We start from the raw sequence: 17603 nt of genomic DNA on the forward strand, positions 1-17603 counted from the left end.
AGATCTTTGTTTAGCAGACACTCGAGAATACACTCAACTAAAAAGTAAACTTCCCTTGTCCTCTGCAAATGTACCTGTATTGCCTAACAATACCTGTAACCGTATATACACATTTTGTAAACTACATGTATTCAAATGTGGAAAAATAAATTTTAGATACTAATATTGGACAGCACACCTTTGTGCTTCGGGGCATTTGCCGGGCAATGGGAGATGATCATGGTCATGAAAAGGCAAACCTTGGTCTGCCACTTCTGAGTTTCTACATTTTCTGGCTGTCCCATAGGAAGTAGTACTCATTTTCACAGAATCCTCAACTTGTTGGTTCTTCCCCTACATGACGTTATAGGAAAAGTCTTGTTTATTTATTTTTCCCCACCATTTTGTGATTCTTCATAGTTCAAACCATCAGAGACAGCCATCAGAATAGCTTGCCCCAAGCCTGCAGAGATGAGTGAGGTACACCCAGAGGAGGAAGGGCCCCAACACAATCCAGTGACAGCAAAATTAGGAGAAACTATGGTTGATCTCGGAAGCTCACCATTCAAAATTATCAAGTGGTAACTGTTTGGATGTAGGGCCATCTAGTTGTGACACAGGTCACTCCACTGATGACCAGGGTTGATCTGGTGAGCCAAGGGGCGCCTCTAAAGGAACCAAATGCAGGGTCCACAAACATTTTCCTTTCCTAATCAGCTTCCTAGAGCGGTGCATAATTAAATCATTTAAAAAGATAGAACAAAACGGTCGTATTAAAGAATATAAAGCCAAGCCTATGGGAGGAATGTTAAGAAGACTTTGAAGGATGCAGCTAAAGCTGTTTAGGAAACATAACAGATAACCTTAATATAATGGTTAGATTCCAAACAGCCAAGTCCCCTTCAAACAGCTGCTCTGGTGTGCCTCGCACACCAGGCAACTCAGCTTCCTGCTGAAGCCGAAATCTCAGCCCACAGCTCCAATACGCCGCACTCAGAATCTTCTCATTTTTGCCAAGTAAGACATCCATTCGTGAAATGAACAGGAGTGTTCCTGGGGCTTAATGGGAAACCCCTGAAACACTGACATGCCACCAGGTTGCTGCAATGTCTGCAGCTGTGAGGAAAAGGGAGGCAAGTGCGACCAGCAGTGAACAGCTGTCTCAGGGAACGGTGCTTATCCTTCCCTTCTGGTTCCTAGAGCCCTCCTCTGACGAGGCTCTCATCGCTGCTGCCCCGAGAGGGGAAACAGCTGCGACCCAAAGGGACAGTATCGTAGTGTCTCCTCCCAAACCTCTGGTGAGGGACTGGGGTCCCCAGGGAGCCACAGGCCTGGCCGGAGACCCCAACTGCTCTCTGTAGCAGGTGCTGGAGATCCCGGATGCTAAACTCAAGGTGTGTCCTCGATGGCTCCGAAGTTTCTAAGGAAATTGTGACTCCTGGTAGCTGAGCTAATCGTCTGAAATCGTTTCTTTTCACAGAAAATCGTGGACCTTTAAAACTGGAAGAGGACTTCCCTGGTGGCACAGTGGTTAAGACTCTGTGCTCCCAGTGCAGGGGGCCCGGGTTCAATTCCTGGTCAGGGAACTAGATCCCACATGCATGCCGCAACTAAGAGTTCATGGGCCATGGCTGAGGAGCCCGAGTGCCGCAACTAAGGAGCCCACCTGCCGCAACTAAGACCCGGCACAACCAAACAAATAAATAAATATTAAAAAAAAAAAAAGTGAGGGCTTCCCTGGTGGCGCAGTGGTTGAGAGTCCGCCTGCCGATGCAGGGGACGCGGGTTCGTGCCCCGGTCCAGGAAGATCCCACATGCCGCGGAGTGGCTGGGCCCATGAGCCATGGCCGCTGAGCCTGCGCGTCCGGAGCCTGTGCTCTGCAACGGGAGAGGCCACAACAGTGAGAGGCCCACGTACCGCAAAAAAAAAAAAAAAAAAAAAAAAGTGGAAGGAACTTTGTTCTTCATGAAGAAATAATCCTCACTTCATCTGCCCCCTTTTTTGCTTTCATTTCCTCCCTCCCTCTTTTTTTTTAATATCAACTAGTTACTTTCAAAAGGAAAAAAAAAAGAGTCCTGATATACAGAAAACTATGGAAGTCAGATGAATGCCTGCCAATTTCACACACCCTCACTCACCTTTATTTAAATGAAAAAATCAAAATGATATAAACAAAAACAGGAGTTTTTGTGAGTTTAGGAACTCACCTTGGGTCACACAGAAGCCAGGAGTAAATAATGAAACTAGTGTCTAGAACATCTGACTCCCCAACCAAATTCTACCTTGCTAAGATCATACAGCTAATAGAAAATTGATACTTAAAATTCCAGATGGTGACATTCTAGCCATTAGATGCATTTTTTTTTTTTTTTTTTTTTTTTGCGTTACGCAGGCCTCTCACTGTTGTGGCCTCTCCCGCTGCGGAGCACAGCCTGCGGACGCGCAGGCTCAGTGGCCATGGCTCACGAGCCCAGCCGCTCTGCGGCATGTGGGATCTTCCCGGACCAAGGCACGAACCCGTGTCCCCTGCATCGGCAGGCAGACTCTCAACCACTGCGCCACCAGGGAAGCCCATTAGATGCATTTTTAACCATTAGAAAAATCAGTTATGGTTGGGGAAACTACCTGAGACATATTTTCTTTAAGTTAAAAAATTCTAATAGTAATTTTCACATGTTAAAAACTTTTAAAAGAAAATAGAAAACACACACACATATATTGACAAAAAGTGAATACTTTTAGAATGTATATATTCTGTACCATGAGGCAAAATTACAGTGTTATGATCAACAGGGCCAGCACAGCTTTTGAGAGTAAGTTGACAGATTCGGTATCAAGAAAGGAGCACTGCTGAAGCTTGGTTCCATCCAGTCTGATGCTATACAACTGACCCTTGAACAATGTGGGCCAGGGCTACCAACCCTCCATGCAGTCGAAAATCTGCGTATAATTAACAGTGGGCCCTCTGTAACTACAGTTGCTCTGTACCCAGAGTTCTGCTTCCATGGATTCAACCAACCACGGATCATTTAGTACATAGAATTTACTGTTGGAAAAAAACCATGTATAAGTGAACCTGCACAGTTCAAACCTGTGTTATTCAAGGGTCAACTGTACTTCATTTAGGTCCATTTGAAAGGTGGCCTGGAAAACAGAGGAATGAAACTTAACTACAGGCTGAAATTCTCCCTTTACATTTGGAAGCACAGCAAATGCACTTTCTCAGGCTTATGAAGTAACCCTCTAGCATCATTGATTTTTGAGTCTTACAAAAGCTCTTCGTATTAGGCCTGCATCACAGATTTACGCTGCCATAACTCCTGTAAGACATCATCTTGGCCTTATGAATAAATAAAACTATGCTCTAGGGAAACATTGATTTAAGAGGAAAAATCAATACCCATCTAGCATGTGATAGACCTGAGCTTTAAGGCTACTTATTCCCCCAAGTACAATATAATACTAAATGTAGAACCATACTTTTTGCTTCCTAAGTAAAAGGTGGGTGAAGGTGTATGAAATTGGCAGGCAAATACTTGCCTTCCACAGCCCTCAGTATATCAGGATTCCCCTTTCCCTTACAAAGTAGTTAGCTGATACTTCCAAAAGAAAAGAGGAAGGGAAAGAGAAAAAAGAGATGGACAAACCAATGATGGCGAAATCTTGGTAATCTGTGAACTTATGCAGTGAGTATATGAGAACTCACTGTATTATTCATTCTCTCGTGTATGCAAAATTTTTCATAATAAGAATTTGAAAAGTATGTACGCTTGCTTGGAGGAAACTCTAACTTGGAGGCTAATATCAACCAAGAAGCTGACAATGGTTCTTTTGGGGTAATGGCCTCATAGGGAAGCTTTTTTTCTTCCTTGGGAATAGGGAAGCTTTTTTTCTCCCTTGGGAGTTCTGTATTTTCCAGCGTACTGTAGTGAATATGTATATTGCTTTTGTAATTCAGAAAATACACACAGTAAATGAAAGGCAGGATAGCAAAAAAGAAAAATAAAGGATTAATTTTTTGCAATTAGGATTAATTTTTTGCAACCTTTGCAATTAGGTTGATTGCAAAGTATTTTGTTGACTACTGGCCTAGAGAGCGCTAAGATATACACCGTTACGCATATTTATATCAACTCTTACTGCCCTTGGACATTTTTGCAGGGCACAGGCAGACTGCTATTAAAATTGACTTAAAAAATAAAGTGAACAGCGTACGCGGAAATTAACCTCATCTTTGCGAGCCAAAGTTCATATGAGAGACAAAGTCATCATTTCCTCAGTTCTGCAATCACCTTACAACCTAAGTCTGTTTTCACAGCGGAGACAGCTGTTAAAAGTTCTGACAGGCCTGCGGTAGGTAACCCTTGATGTCAAAGCCGCTCCAGAGAGCCAAGGCTTTTGCTTTCTTGCTCAGAATTGGTTGGAATTAAAAATGAATCCCATTATGTTTCCCGAGCTCTTCAAAATGCAGTTCATTGCAAATTGTGTTAACTGTGGCCTTGTTGCTTTGGATTAGGGCTTCTGTCCCAGCAGACGGTTATTGATGCTGTTCTCATTGCTTGTCTTTCTGATAAGTGGAAAGAACAACTCTGGAAATCTGAATCACCCTTCCAAGGGCACATGAGAAGCCTGAAAATGGGTTGGGGTAATGTAAATTTTGAATCCCCCATTCAAACGTCATACAAGTAACTACTATCATCACCCAAATTGAGGAGGATATTGACTAAATCTACTTCCTAGGTGGAAATGATACACAGTTCTAAGTTCCAAAAATAGGTAGCCACCATTTTAGTACTGACAGCAGTAGAAGAGGGAAAGGGGCTGTAAATTGGTTCTGGCAGCTCCTCCTTAACGCATGGATACTGAAAGCAAAATAGACAAGCAAAACATTACTGTTGAGAAAAATGCTTGTACTTAGGGAATAAGCACACCATGAGGTTACTTTTTACAAATACCATCTTCCTTTTTATTACAGGGTCAGAGATCCACTCACTTAAAGAAATCAGAGCATCCACTGTGTGTTCCTATGTGCAAGGCATCTATTAGATGTTGTAGATATAAAAATAAGAAGATCTGAATCTTACCCTCGAGCTTAGTGTCCATAGGAGGGAGGGTCAGATGTATAAGTGGAAAGTTAAATGCAGCATGATCAGAGATACAACTGAAGAACCGTGGGAGCCCAGTACACATGGGGGAATCAGAGAGGGTTTCTCAGAGGAGATGGAAATTGAGGTGACCTTGAAGGATGTACTGGAATATATCAAGAAAAATTGAGCAAGGGCGTTCTCGGAAGTCAGAAAAGCACACGCAAAGGCATGGGTGCCTGAAAAAACACGATGTTGTTAGTACATCCCAAGAAATTCAGTCCTAATGAAGCATAAATGGCGAAGCAGGGGAAGGTAGGCAGTGCGCTGGAGGGGCGCACAGGGCTGATCGCGGAGGTCCACAGCAAAGTGTGTGGGTCTATTCTCAAGGTTACAAGGGCCCACAGAAGTCACTGAGTGGGAAATCACGTTATAAACTGGGGAGCAGGGTACCTAGAGTGGAGACAGTCTGTTGGAAGAGAGCTCTACTAGTTAGCTCCAGCAACAGACTGGCACAGAGCTGATGAGGACCAAAACTAAGGGAGTGACATGGAGGACAGAGGAGAGGAAGATGGGAAAGATATTTACAATTAACATCTGTGACAGCCGGCAATTAATATTTGACCTCGCCTAGCGCCAGTCACCGTTTGGGGAATTTCCTACGTTATCTTAAATCCAGAATCCACTGTGAACTGAATGCAAAGGGTGAAGCAATGTCAGGATGGAGATTTCTGGCTTGAGTTACGATGTCAACAGTGGATGTCTTTAATTAAAATATTGATTCCAGGAGAAGGAATCAGTTGTGAGTAGAAGACAAGAGACGGGGGTGGGGAAGAAAGTTTCGCTCTAAACAGATTAATTTTGAGAGCCGCTTGGGGTATACAAATGAAGATAACTGAATGCTGGGGTCAGGGATGTGGCAGAGAGCAGACTGCAAATCCCAGGTGAAATTTCTTTTTAAAGGCAGAGAAATATCCTCATAGTAAGATTGAAGCAATCTGCCACATGCAAAAACAGCACATAATGCAATGCTTTCTAGAAAGTTGAGAAGACTGTGTGATTCCACTACAGAAACATCTGAGCCCTATTCTGAAATACTGGGTTGGCCCAAAAGTTCGTTCGGGTTTTCCCATAATTTTCCGGAAGATGGTACGGGAAACCCGAACGAACTTTTGGGCCAAGCCAATATATAGATTCTTGAGTTAAATCTTAATGTCCCTTAACTAGAAAATGCTCTATATTTCAGGCCCACAAATAAAATGTGTGAGGCGAGCAGCTCTCGTGGAAATGGAAGTCCATTAGAGAAAACAGTGTTTAATCCCTGAGATTCGACAAGACTCGAGATTCTTGTCAAATGACGGGAGATCAGAGGAAGGCATTTTTGGAGCGTGGATAATCAAAGCTCTTAATGCACTGGCTCTTAAGTTGAAGTTAACTAACAAAAAGCAGGCTGTTTTCTAGGATCTGCGATTATATTTAGAAAGACCTCTGAGGGGAACCCAAATGACCCTGAAATAGCTCCTTACTCTTCTAAGAGGAAAGGCTTTCTCTGGCAAGAGAAAGAACTTCTCAACAAGTTAAAGGAAAGATTTGATTGAAAGACAGTGGCCTATTTTACAAGATGCCTTCTGTGAAGAGAATAGGCACATTCAGGCCAGATGTACTCCTTCCTTTCCGGTCCATAAGAGAAACTGGATAATGATGTATAAGGGACAGGGGTCAGTCGGGTCACAGTGCTTGAGGTTGGCAAATCTTTTAAATGGGTGGGCACAGAACTTCAAATTGTCCAGGATTTATTAGAAAAATGGATAACCATGTAGCAAATTAACTGCTAACATCAAATAAAGAATGTCTTTGTGTTAATCTGTCACTTGTTTAGGTTGGCTGATTTTTTTTTCTGGCTTCGGCTCTGTTCAAAGATGACCTAAAGTCATTAAAGAATTTTTATGTAACTTTATTGTCAGCACTAAATGAGATTACTAATACCACTCATAACAATAATGGTAGAATGCAGCCTCATATATTTTTTGGTGGTGGTGGCGGTGACGTGAGCACTGTTTGGAATGGGAAACCCATCAGGCTACCCCATTAGAGTCTCCATTTCGAAGATGAGGAAAGAGCTTGAGGGAGGGCAGGCATTTTGCCTAACTTCACATAGGCATTACAAGGCAGAGCCAGACTCACCGCCCGTTACTGACCATAGGGAAACACCATCTTGTAGGAAGCATGGCCAGTGGCATCTCGGTGCCTATGGCAGAAGCCCCATGGTGCTAAATTCAAAACTGGATTAGCTAATACCCTTGAGATTTTTCAGCTTCAAAGCTGTGTGTCTGCAGTCCCACAGGTCAGAGTCCCCAGATATACCCTTGATGCCTGTAGAAAGTTAAACTGAAAGCAAGCATGGATGGACAATGTAGAATAAACCAGATAACTGAATACCTTGCGATCACTCTCTCCCAGCTCTGAAGTTGCACTCACTGGCTGAAACAAGAGAATGACCTCGTGCTTTCTGGAAAGGAAACACAAGAGGAAACAATTTCACAACTCTGAGCTGGATTAAAACTGCAGTCACTGAGGGTAAAATGATGATCTTTTCATTTACTTATAAAAGTTCTGAGCAATAAAGAAACTGAGAAATAATTATTTAATTAACCTTTAGTACGATAAAAAATAATGTGGAAAAACAAGAGTTAAAACTTGCTCTTCCAATATCCACAGACCTATATATTATTGCAAATCTTTTATCGATAGGAAAGTAAAAATGATGGCATTAATCACGTGTGCTCTCGGTGATTAATAATTATGCCCATGCTTTGTTTTTTACTCATTGCTTCATTCCACCTCTTCTCACAGACGCTGACGGTAACTATGGGCTAGCACCACACACCACAAACATGGACTCTGCCAGTATGTGAGGTACTTACAGATCAAAACAAAAACAAAAACGGTTGCATGCCTTAAGAAGATGACAGCCTTATCAGAACAAAGATGGCTGGAACAAAATTGCAAAGAATTCTTTGATAATTCTTATAATAGATTTTGCCATATTACTTTATGTCTTCATCTTGAAACATGCTATATTTTTTGTTAGCATGGTATCCTATGGTTAAGATAAAACTATATCACTTACAAAGATCACTTCCTCCAAGAGGAAGTGTGATTCAAGTTTGAGAAATGTAACCTCAGATGGACTATTCTGTTTTTGTAGACTGTAGAATCTAAGAAGTCATCTTAAAGTATCCTAAGTGGAAGCAAAAAGCATTGGGAGTGAAAGAATGACCCAACAACTAGACTGAATGTTCTCAGAAAACATATCCACTGAGGTAAACCAATGCAAATTTTTTTCTTTTTGGTAAGTGTTTAAAAGAGAAAAGAAAGAGCTATTTCTTAGAAAGAAATGAAATGCAAAGCAATCCTAGAAAGACCAAAGGGAAATAGTAAGTTGACAACAAGCAAGGTGGTGATCCCTCCATGACCTGCCATGTCAGACTCTCCAGAGGCCAGTAAGACAAGAGCTCCCTAGCCCCCAACCCACCTCATGGGGCCCCTGACCACGTGGTCTTAGTGCCTCCTGGCTGGGAGCTGCAAGAGAAACGTGCAGTAGAAGGTGAGGGAGAGTTACACATCAGGTTGGGAGGAAAAGGGTTAAGATCACATTTGCCAAGAGTCCTCTTTCAACGAAGAAAGGCAATGGAAATTCTCTCCTCTTTGCCCTTTTGTGGGAATCCTCCGTTCTGAGCTACTAAGCATGACATCTCAGGAGCACTGTGGGTTCTGGAAGGTTTCCACACCAGCCTGAAAACCCATTGTTTATGAAAATGGGACAATGCATTTCAAGCTCTAAACGACTGCAACTGAAACAAGTGTTTGGGAAAACTACCTGTTCCAAAGTGGAGAAATAACTATTTTGAGATAAATACTTGCTGAAAAACCTCTGTGTTATACAAAAGCAAGATGAAGAGGCCCAGTTCAGGAAACCATCCATAGTGTGCTTCTACCATAGGTGGGTCCTCAGCGTGTCACATCCTTCTCAATCTTCTTTTATTTAGAGTCCAGTGAAGAAACAAACTGTAAACACCAGTGTAAAGTACAGATCGCTGGCATCTGGGGCTGTATAGTTCTTTGTTTTGAGGAGTTAGCATTCCTCCGCTCTGTGATTGTGATAATCAAAAATGTCTCCAGACTTTGACAAATGTCCCATGAAGGGCCAAATCATTCCCCAGTTGAGAATCACTGGTCTTAAATAAATGATGACTTATTAAAACATAATAATGTTTATATCCTAACTTCCACATTATACAGAAACAACAGTTTGGGTGGGGACCATCGCAAACAGCGCAGAGAGGGGAGGAGAGAGGGAGGAAAGCGCATGTATTACGCACCTGCTGTATTCTTGGCTTTGTGTGGGGTTAGTCATCATTTTTTTTTTAATTTTTATTTATTTATTTTTGGCTGCGCTGGGTCTTCCTTGCTGCGCGTGGGCTTTCTCTAGTTGTGAAGAGCGGGGGCTACTCTGTCGCGGTGCGCAGGCTTCTCATTTCAGTGGCTTCTTGTTGCGGAGCACGGGCTCTAGGTGCCCTGGCTTCAGTAGTTGTGGCTCATGGGCTCTAGAGAGCAGGCTCAGTAGTTGAGGCACACGGGCTTAGTTGCTCTGCAGCATATGGGATCTTCCCGGACCATGGATTGAACCCACGTCCCCTGCAATGGCAGGCGGATTCTTAACCACTGCGCCACCAGGGAAGCCCTAGTCATCTTATTTAATACTCAAAGAACACCCTGTGCTTTCTCTTCCTAAATCAGAGCTTGCTTAAAACCCTGTGAGGCAATGATTTATGCTGACGATGTTATTAAAAGCAGAACTTTTCAGAATTAAATAAAAACATTTCTAGAACTTTACACAGACACTGAGATGCTTTCCTTTCACTTTCAGTGGACCGACCGCCTAACTTCCCAACCTCGGGAATAGCAGCACTATTCATTCTTAAGGTGGTACCTCCATTTGTGAGTTCATAGGCTATTTCTTCTACCAACCGAAAGCCATGTGGTTGTCCATAAGTGTAGACCCAAATGGAGTCACATGCGTGGTCAAAATAGCACCTTTCCTAAACTCCCAGGGAAGTAGGCATTTGGCCTGAGGAGTTGTTGTTAAGTGCTAACAGGATACAGCTCTGTGTCCGTGTCCCACATGAAGATAACAAGCACTGAAGAAGCCCAGAGCAGGTGGGTTAAATCCTGACTTAACTACTGACCTCCCTGAGAGCAATTAAAGAGGGAAAAAAGGGACAGGAATTCCTGGACAGAATTTGGTGTTAGTCATTTTCCCTCCTGATCCCCCAAGGGCCTGACAGGATCAACGATTTCTATTACATTCAGCACAGCCAGGTCCAAAAGGATCCCAAAACAGGTAGCTGTGTCCATTCAAATGGACCAGCGTGGCTTTATGAATACATGTGTTGGTATGTAGTTTTTACTAATTGGCTTTTTCTGATTCTGTTCTAATTTAATCACATCTTCCACTCCAATATCTGTTCAAATATTTTATTTAAGGGGAGTCTTCATGTGCCGGCCACTATTCTAGGTGGTGTTTCAATACTGACAGAGACACACACAATTCCCAGTCCTCTGGTGCTTTCTGGTGCAGGTGGGAGACAAACCAGCCATCTGGCAAAACAGTTATAATAATCACTGAAGAAAACTGAAGCCAGTTTGGGGCTGGGTACTGCCCTGGGGTAGGCACTACTTTAAGCAGGGAGTTGGGAAAGACCTCAGGGGGTAAAATACGGTTGAGCAGAGCCCTCAAAGTGGTGGGGCTGGGTGGGGAGGTGGGAGGGGCCGGGAGGGGTGATGGGAGGGGCCGGGAGGGGAGGTGGGAGGGGCCTGGAGGGGAGATGGGAGGGGCTGGGAGGGGAGGTGGGAGGGGCAGGTGAGGTTTGGTGGGGCTACCAAGACGCCAAATGTCGGCACTGGCACCCCTTGGAGAGTGGTGGGAAGGCAAGTCAGAGAGGGGCTGGTCACCCCAGGCCCCCATGTGACCATCTGGGCTCCCTCGAACCTTGATCTTAAGCCGCAGCTGACTGGGGCCCCTCCCCTGGCCTCTCCACGGGGGGCTGCCCACCCAGGGGCGCCAGAGGAAGAGGGAGGGGCTGGACAGGCGCCTGTCAGCCGTCGTGAGGGTCCAGTGCTCCCGTGGCCGCTGCAGGGAAGGCCCGGGCCGTGGGCCCACACACAGACAATGTAAATCCAGTAGAAGAAATAGGAGAAAGTTCTTTTCTAAGTCATGATGCAAAGAAGAAACGTGGAAGCAAAGTTATTAGTGGAGATTCAGGGTGGGGAAGGAGGTAGTGGAGGTTTAATAGGAGAGCAGGGAGGAGGAAGAAGTCCTTCAGGAGAGGAAAAGAGTAAATGGACAAGGAAGGAGCAGCCTGAGGGGCCCACGGAGATGAAATTGAGACCTACTAGCTCAGCGGTGTATGTTCCTTCAGCCACAGCACAGCACAGCTGAAGACATGGGGGTGGGGGGTGTAGAGTGATGAGTTATGCCCGTGAGTATAACAAGGAAAGAGAGAAAGTAGCAAAGAACCTGAAGGTGTGTGCAAAGGAGTGTTACAAAGAGAGATCATGGGATCTAAGCTGAGTAACTGGGAAAGGAGAAGCGGAGGGAGTGACAGATGGTGGAAATTAGCAGGATCAATGGATTGAAGGTGCTGGTGAAGTGCAAGAATGGCTGGAGTTGGGACTTCCCTGGTGGCGTAGTGGTTAAGAATCCTCCCGCCAATGCAGGGGTCACGGGTTCGAGCTCTGGTCCGGGAAGATCCCACATGCCGCGGAGCAGCTAAGCCCGGGTGCCACAGCTACTGAGCCTGCAATCTAGAGCCCGCGAGCCACAACTACTGAAGCCCGCCCGACACAACTACTGAAACCGGCGCACCTAGATCCCCTGCTCCGCAACAAGAGAAACCACCGCAATGAGGAGACCGCGCACCGCAGCAAAGAGTAGCCCCCGCTCGCCGCAACTAGAGAAAGCCAGCGCATAGCAACGGAGACCCAACGCAGCCAAACATAAAGAAATACATAAAATTAAAAAAAAAAATGAATGGCTGGAGTTAAGGTACAGGGGAGGGTGGAATAGAAAGAGGTGGTGACCAAAGAATGGGGTACTTGGAGAGGGATTGGGTTAAACCCTTTGCTACTCGAAGTGTCGTCCCCGGACCAGCAGTATCAGCAACATCTGAGGACTTGCGTGAAACGCAGATTCTCAGACCTACTGAATCAGAGTCTACACTGTAACAGGTGACCCATGTGCACACTAAATTTGGGGAAGAACTGGCTTCCGTTTGAGCCACACTGGGTCAACCTCCACTTGCCCAGAAGCCACAGGCACTCTATAAAAAGGTGTTATTGAACAGGTTTCTGAGGTTAGGGACTTCCCTGGGGCTCTGCTTCCCGTCCTCCACTTTAAACGGCTCATTTTGGCTTCTTGGGTTTCCATTCAGCTGCCTCCTGCTCTCCCTGAGTCCTGCCTTGCAGCCTTACAATATGTAGTTGGCAGTCTTTGGATTCCATTTACCGATGGGGCCCCTTCGAGCGCCTCGCCCACATTCCCACCCTGCCTGTAGCGAATGGCCTCCCCCTCACTTCCTGAGACCAAGTTCCGGATACCCTGTCCCCTCTGCTCTCATTTGCCTTTGAGGAGGCAACCAGATTACTCAGTGCCCTCGACCTGACCTGCACAGTTCCCTGTACCCACAGAGATCTATTACTAGGCACTAATGCAAATACTATATATTGCCATTGTAGCTTCTTAAAGGTTTAGCTTCCTGCTCTGGTAATTACTCAGGGTTTTATGTCTTCTTTAATATGAGAAGACTGCCTTCCCTCTCTACAGTTAATTTTACAAAACAAGGGAAACAGCAGCTGTATATGACATTACAGAATGCAAGATGAAGTTGAGCCTAATTAATGCAGGCTTTGTTTTAATAACAGCTTTATTCCTAATAAACAGAGTGTGACATTTTCATTAACCTAGATACAAACTCCCACACAAATACTCACTCATGAAATAATATGAAAATACTGAATTTAGAATCTTTTGCTCTTCTCGAAATTTCCAGACCCAAATGATTTTAGATGTTGTCACTTGTAATAGTTTTACGACTACTAAAAATTACTAGTTAAAAGTCTTACTATTTGCAGGCCCCATGCTGCACATTCCATACATCCTCATCTCAAGGGATGCTTGTGGGACTTCCGTGGGATCTGTACTATTGTCATGCTCATTCTACAGGTGGGGAAACGGAGGCGTGGCAAGGTTAAGGGACACAGCCAGTGAGTGGCGGAGCCAAGTTTCAAACTCAAAGGTACCTGACTCCAAAGCGACACCTCACTCATATTTTGGATAACACGTAGCTGTCACCTAAGAGTGTGGCCAGATATAGTTTCTTTGCACCTCTGCATCCCTAAGCATATACATAGTCACTACTAAGTATTATATTAGTCGAGTCAAGAAACTATAAACCAATGGTCTCTAATCCCACTATTGCTAAATATTTGACACAGACATCCTTGGTTAGATGTGATCATTTTCCAGCTGTGTGATAATTCTTTCAGCTGTTTCTCAGCTAGAAGAAATCAATGAACAGAGTCAATCTGGGATCACTCTGCTAAACTGTGATGTTATGACAAACCTGCTTATCACCGCGGGGAGCTGAATGCAATCTCCAATGGGTGGGTGGCCCACCGGGAACAGAATTTGTTCTGCCGTCAGGAGAAAGTGCTGGCAATGGCCACTTGTCGGATCGCTTCCTCCACCAAGGCAGCTGAGACCTCGGGTGAGTTTAGCAAGTGTACAGAAGAAATGGAATGGAGTCCAAACCTTCCTATGTGAGTTAATTACCATGAGACTCTGGAAACACCATCTTCCTTCCCTGTATCACTTAACCTTATCCACGATTCAGGGATAACAATGTCTGGCCCTGCCTCCTCTGCTTCCCAAGGACGGTGTTAAGATGACGTGACAGGCTCAAGACCCTTGGGTAGAAAGAGCTGAGGTTAATGAACCTGTGTCCACACACTCAGCGCTAAGCAACCCCAAATCAGGCCAAGACACATGCACATGGTAATCAGGGTTAGGCATGTGGGGTTCATAAAATATTTCTTTTGACGTTAGTGAAGCCAAAATAAAACAACAACAATAACAACAAAAGAAGCCTCAGAAACAGACCCTCCCCTTCTCCAGTCCCCATCTGTAAAACAGAAACAGAAACTCCTTGTCTTTCAGTAAAAATTACAGGGCAAACTTTTTAGTTTCCCAGATTTTAAAAAGGAACAAAAGCTTTAAGAGAATAAATATCCTAATGCCCATGCTACCTAACCTTTTTATTTTAATATGTTTTATATATAGATGAATATTTATCACTCCAGATTTACTACTGCCTCAATATTACTGTCTCTCTGCATATTTCTCCAGCTGTCTTAGGTTGTCAAGTCTGATAAGGCAGGGGCCAAATCGAGTTGGTTCTTTTTGTAAAGCATGTGAAACTGTCATGCATAATTAGGCACTTAAAGGGTTTTTGATGAAGCTGATTATGAAGAATGAGAACAGTTAATACCACAGTAGGCATGTTTCCTGAAACCTTCCTGTCTTTCTGAAATGTCAGAAGATCACACGCTCGCAGACGTGCAGGGCTCATGGAAGCCTGGGCTGAGGGATCATGCAGAGCGAGCTGAACACCACGTGGTCTGTGGCCAAGCAGCAGCCACAGCAGAAGCTGCGCCCGGAAGCTCATCTGAAAGGCAAACCTCGGGCCCCACCCCAGACCTAGTAAATCAGAAGGTGAAACTTCACAGGATGCCCTGGCAATCTGCATGCACATTCGTGTCTGAGAAGCAGAGGCTAGAGAACCACCTAGTTCAACGGCTTCCTTTTACAGACGAGGAAAGGCTGAGGGATGTTTCCGCAGTTACAGAGCGAGGGCTCGTACCTTCCAACCTCTCTTGCTCCTTTCAGGACTCTTCCTCTTTACATAACTTTTCTGTGGCTCTACAGCTTGCCAAGAACATTGCTTGTTTTTGTTTGCCACCGAGTCCTTTAATGTTTCAACATTTTGAATACGCTCAGAGATGCTGGAAACAGAAATCAAGAAAACCATCTTACAGTCATGGGCTTACTCGCTACACGCTGCCCACATCATGATGGTGTGTGGAACTGGCGACCACGCTTCTTGGTCGAGATCTGGATCCCACATTTGTGGTACCTTTCAGGTCCAGTGAGTGATGCAGCCCAGGCTGCCATTCACCTTCGACCTCTGGTCCCTACTTCATTCACGGCTCCTAAGTCCTGGCTGACACATGGCTCTGCCTTGGAGTTCTGGAGTCCAACCAAATGAATATTATTCAAACCCTCAAGGATATGCATTCCAAGAAAAGCAAACCAAAGCCAGAACCATTTGAAAACTTGTAAAATCTGTGAGTTGCTCTTGATCTGCTGCATCTTTTAAACCAGTTCCCTCCACAACTTCTCTATCCAGCTGTATTTCATCCTTCCAATATCAGATTAGGAGCCATTCATTTCTATGTAGGAGAATTTTACTATGAGTTTCCCCTCTGGAATCCAGCCACAAAAAGTAGTTAGTGAAGAATATTCAATAATATTTAAATCCCATCCCTTCTGGGCCACTAATATTTTCCAAAAGGCTAAAAAAGGACTGACGTGCACGTTCATCAGATCTGTATGTGGCATCTGTCTTGACTCACATCTGAATACCAACTGGCACCCTCCCAACATACGGTGACTTTTCTGGAAAAAAATATTAATTTCTCCACGTATTGAAAGGTTGCCTGTACTTTTTTCCACAAATCTAAGTTCTTTTCTACACATTTAGAGATCAGAAAAGAATGCGTTGGATATAAAAGAAAAGCACTTCATTGAAGAAGGCATGTTATAAAAACACAAAAGATTAATTGAATCAGAATTCAAAGTTTGGAGTTAAGGTGTGGAGAGAATGTGAACATTCTGCTGAAAGCAAAACATTTAGATTAGTTGGAGACCAGAACGGACTGACTTTGTTATGGGTAGCACTTCCTAAATAAACCTTGAGAGGGAGTGCCAGAGGCATGGACATATATACACTACCAAACGTAAAATAGATAGCTAGTGGGAAGCAGCCGCATAGCACAGGGAGATCAGCTCGGTGCTTTGTGACCGCCTGGAGGGGTGGGATAGGGAGGGTGGGAGGGAGGGAGACGCAAGAGGGAAGAGATATGGGATCATATGTATATGTATAACTGATTCACTTTGTTATAAAGCAGAAACTAACATACCATTGTAAAGCAATTATACCCCAATAAAGATGTTAAAGAAAAAAAAAACAAAAACAGCCAGAAGGACACAGGCCTATCTTGGAAGCATTCTCCTCTCTCTCAAGGCAACATTCTTCATAAGAGAACATCATTCTGTCATTTGGGGTACAAAGTACCCCAGAAAATACCAGTTAAGATGAAGGAAAGAAAGTACAAAGAGAAGATACTGCTGATGCTCACATCCCAGGAAGTCTATCCTGAACTGGCTGAGGTAACAGGTTTCAGGAAACCTTCACTGCATCTTTGGGGAGGTGTTAAGACAGTTTATTAAGCACTTAGAACAGGGCCTAGCAAATATTAAGCGGAATATAAAATCAATCACCATTGGACTCCTATTCCCAAATTCTCCCCAAAACAGCAACTGAGTGAAACTATGTAACTGCTGCCCTTTAGATGAGGCATGTGCTCCCTGTTTGCCACAGTCCTTACCACTCCCTGTTGTCTCCCAGGTACTGCATCCAACCACCAGCTGGTTTTGATCATTGCCTGGCACTGTTGTTCTTAAAGTAGATTAAGAGGAAAGGGATGTAGTTTTACCCGTCTCTTTACCAAATCGCTGACCTCCTGAGAGGGCTTTGAGATCCTCTGGCTCACTCATTTCTGGTACCCACCTGAGTTTCTTGCTCTGGCTAACGCTATTACCTGGATAAAGCTGCTACCTCTGCTGGGCACATGCTCCCCCCAACCCCCGCCTTCCCATCTGCCCAATTAGAATTCACTTTTTAAGGCTTATGCAGTCTTTCTGACCTAGTCAGTTGGAATCTTCTGCTTAATTTTTGTGTACTAAAATTTAGAACAAGTTCTCTGGACTCCAGAATATTTTAGGCCAATGGTTGAATCTTCTGATCTCCTCCCTAACAGTTTTGTTTTGTTTTGTTTTTTGTTTGTTTGTTTGTTTGCGGTACGCGGGCCTCTCACTGTTGTGGCCTCTCTCGCTGCGGAGCACAGGCTCCGGACGCGCAGGCTCAGCGGCCATGGATCACGGGCCCAGCCGCTCCGTGGCATGTGGGATCTTCCCGGACCGGGGCACGAACCTGTGTCCCCTGCATCGGCGGGTGGACTCTCAACCACTGCCCCACCAGGGAAGCCCCCTAACAGTTTTAAGGCCTTCTATTGCTCACAACATCCAGCTACAGCTTCTCCAACTCCTTTCTATTGGAGCCCTAATTATTTCCATGCTA

General features: G+C 44.5%; 1 protein-coding gene across 3 annotated transcripts in view; it reads right to left on the reverse strand.

Annotated features, from left to right (window-relative positions):
• Positions 1–17603, reverse strand: part of PAG1 (phosphoprotein membrane anchor with glycosphingolipid microdomains 1) — a 142201-nt gene that overhangs the window by 89148 nt on the left and 35450 nt on the right. The window contains exon 2 of one of the 3 annotated variants that reach the window (XM_059994816.2): positions 7504–7573. The exons of the other annotated variants lie outside the window; for them this stretch is intronic. The gene's annotated coding sequence lies outside the window, so the exon portion shown is untranslated. The remainder of the gene's footprint in view (positions 1–7503; positions 7574–17603) is intronic. 3 annotated transcript variants of the gene reach the window in all.

This window comes from Delphinus delphis, chromosome 17 (assembly GCF_949987515.2).
Source record: "Delphinus delphis chromosome 17, mDelDel1.2, whole genome shotgun sequence".
NCBI classification, from domain to species: domain Eukaryota; kingdom Metazoa; phylum Chordata; class Mammalia; order Artiodactyla; family Delphinidae; genus Delphinus; species Delphinus delphis.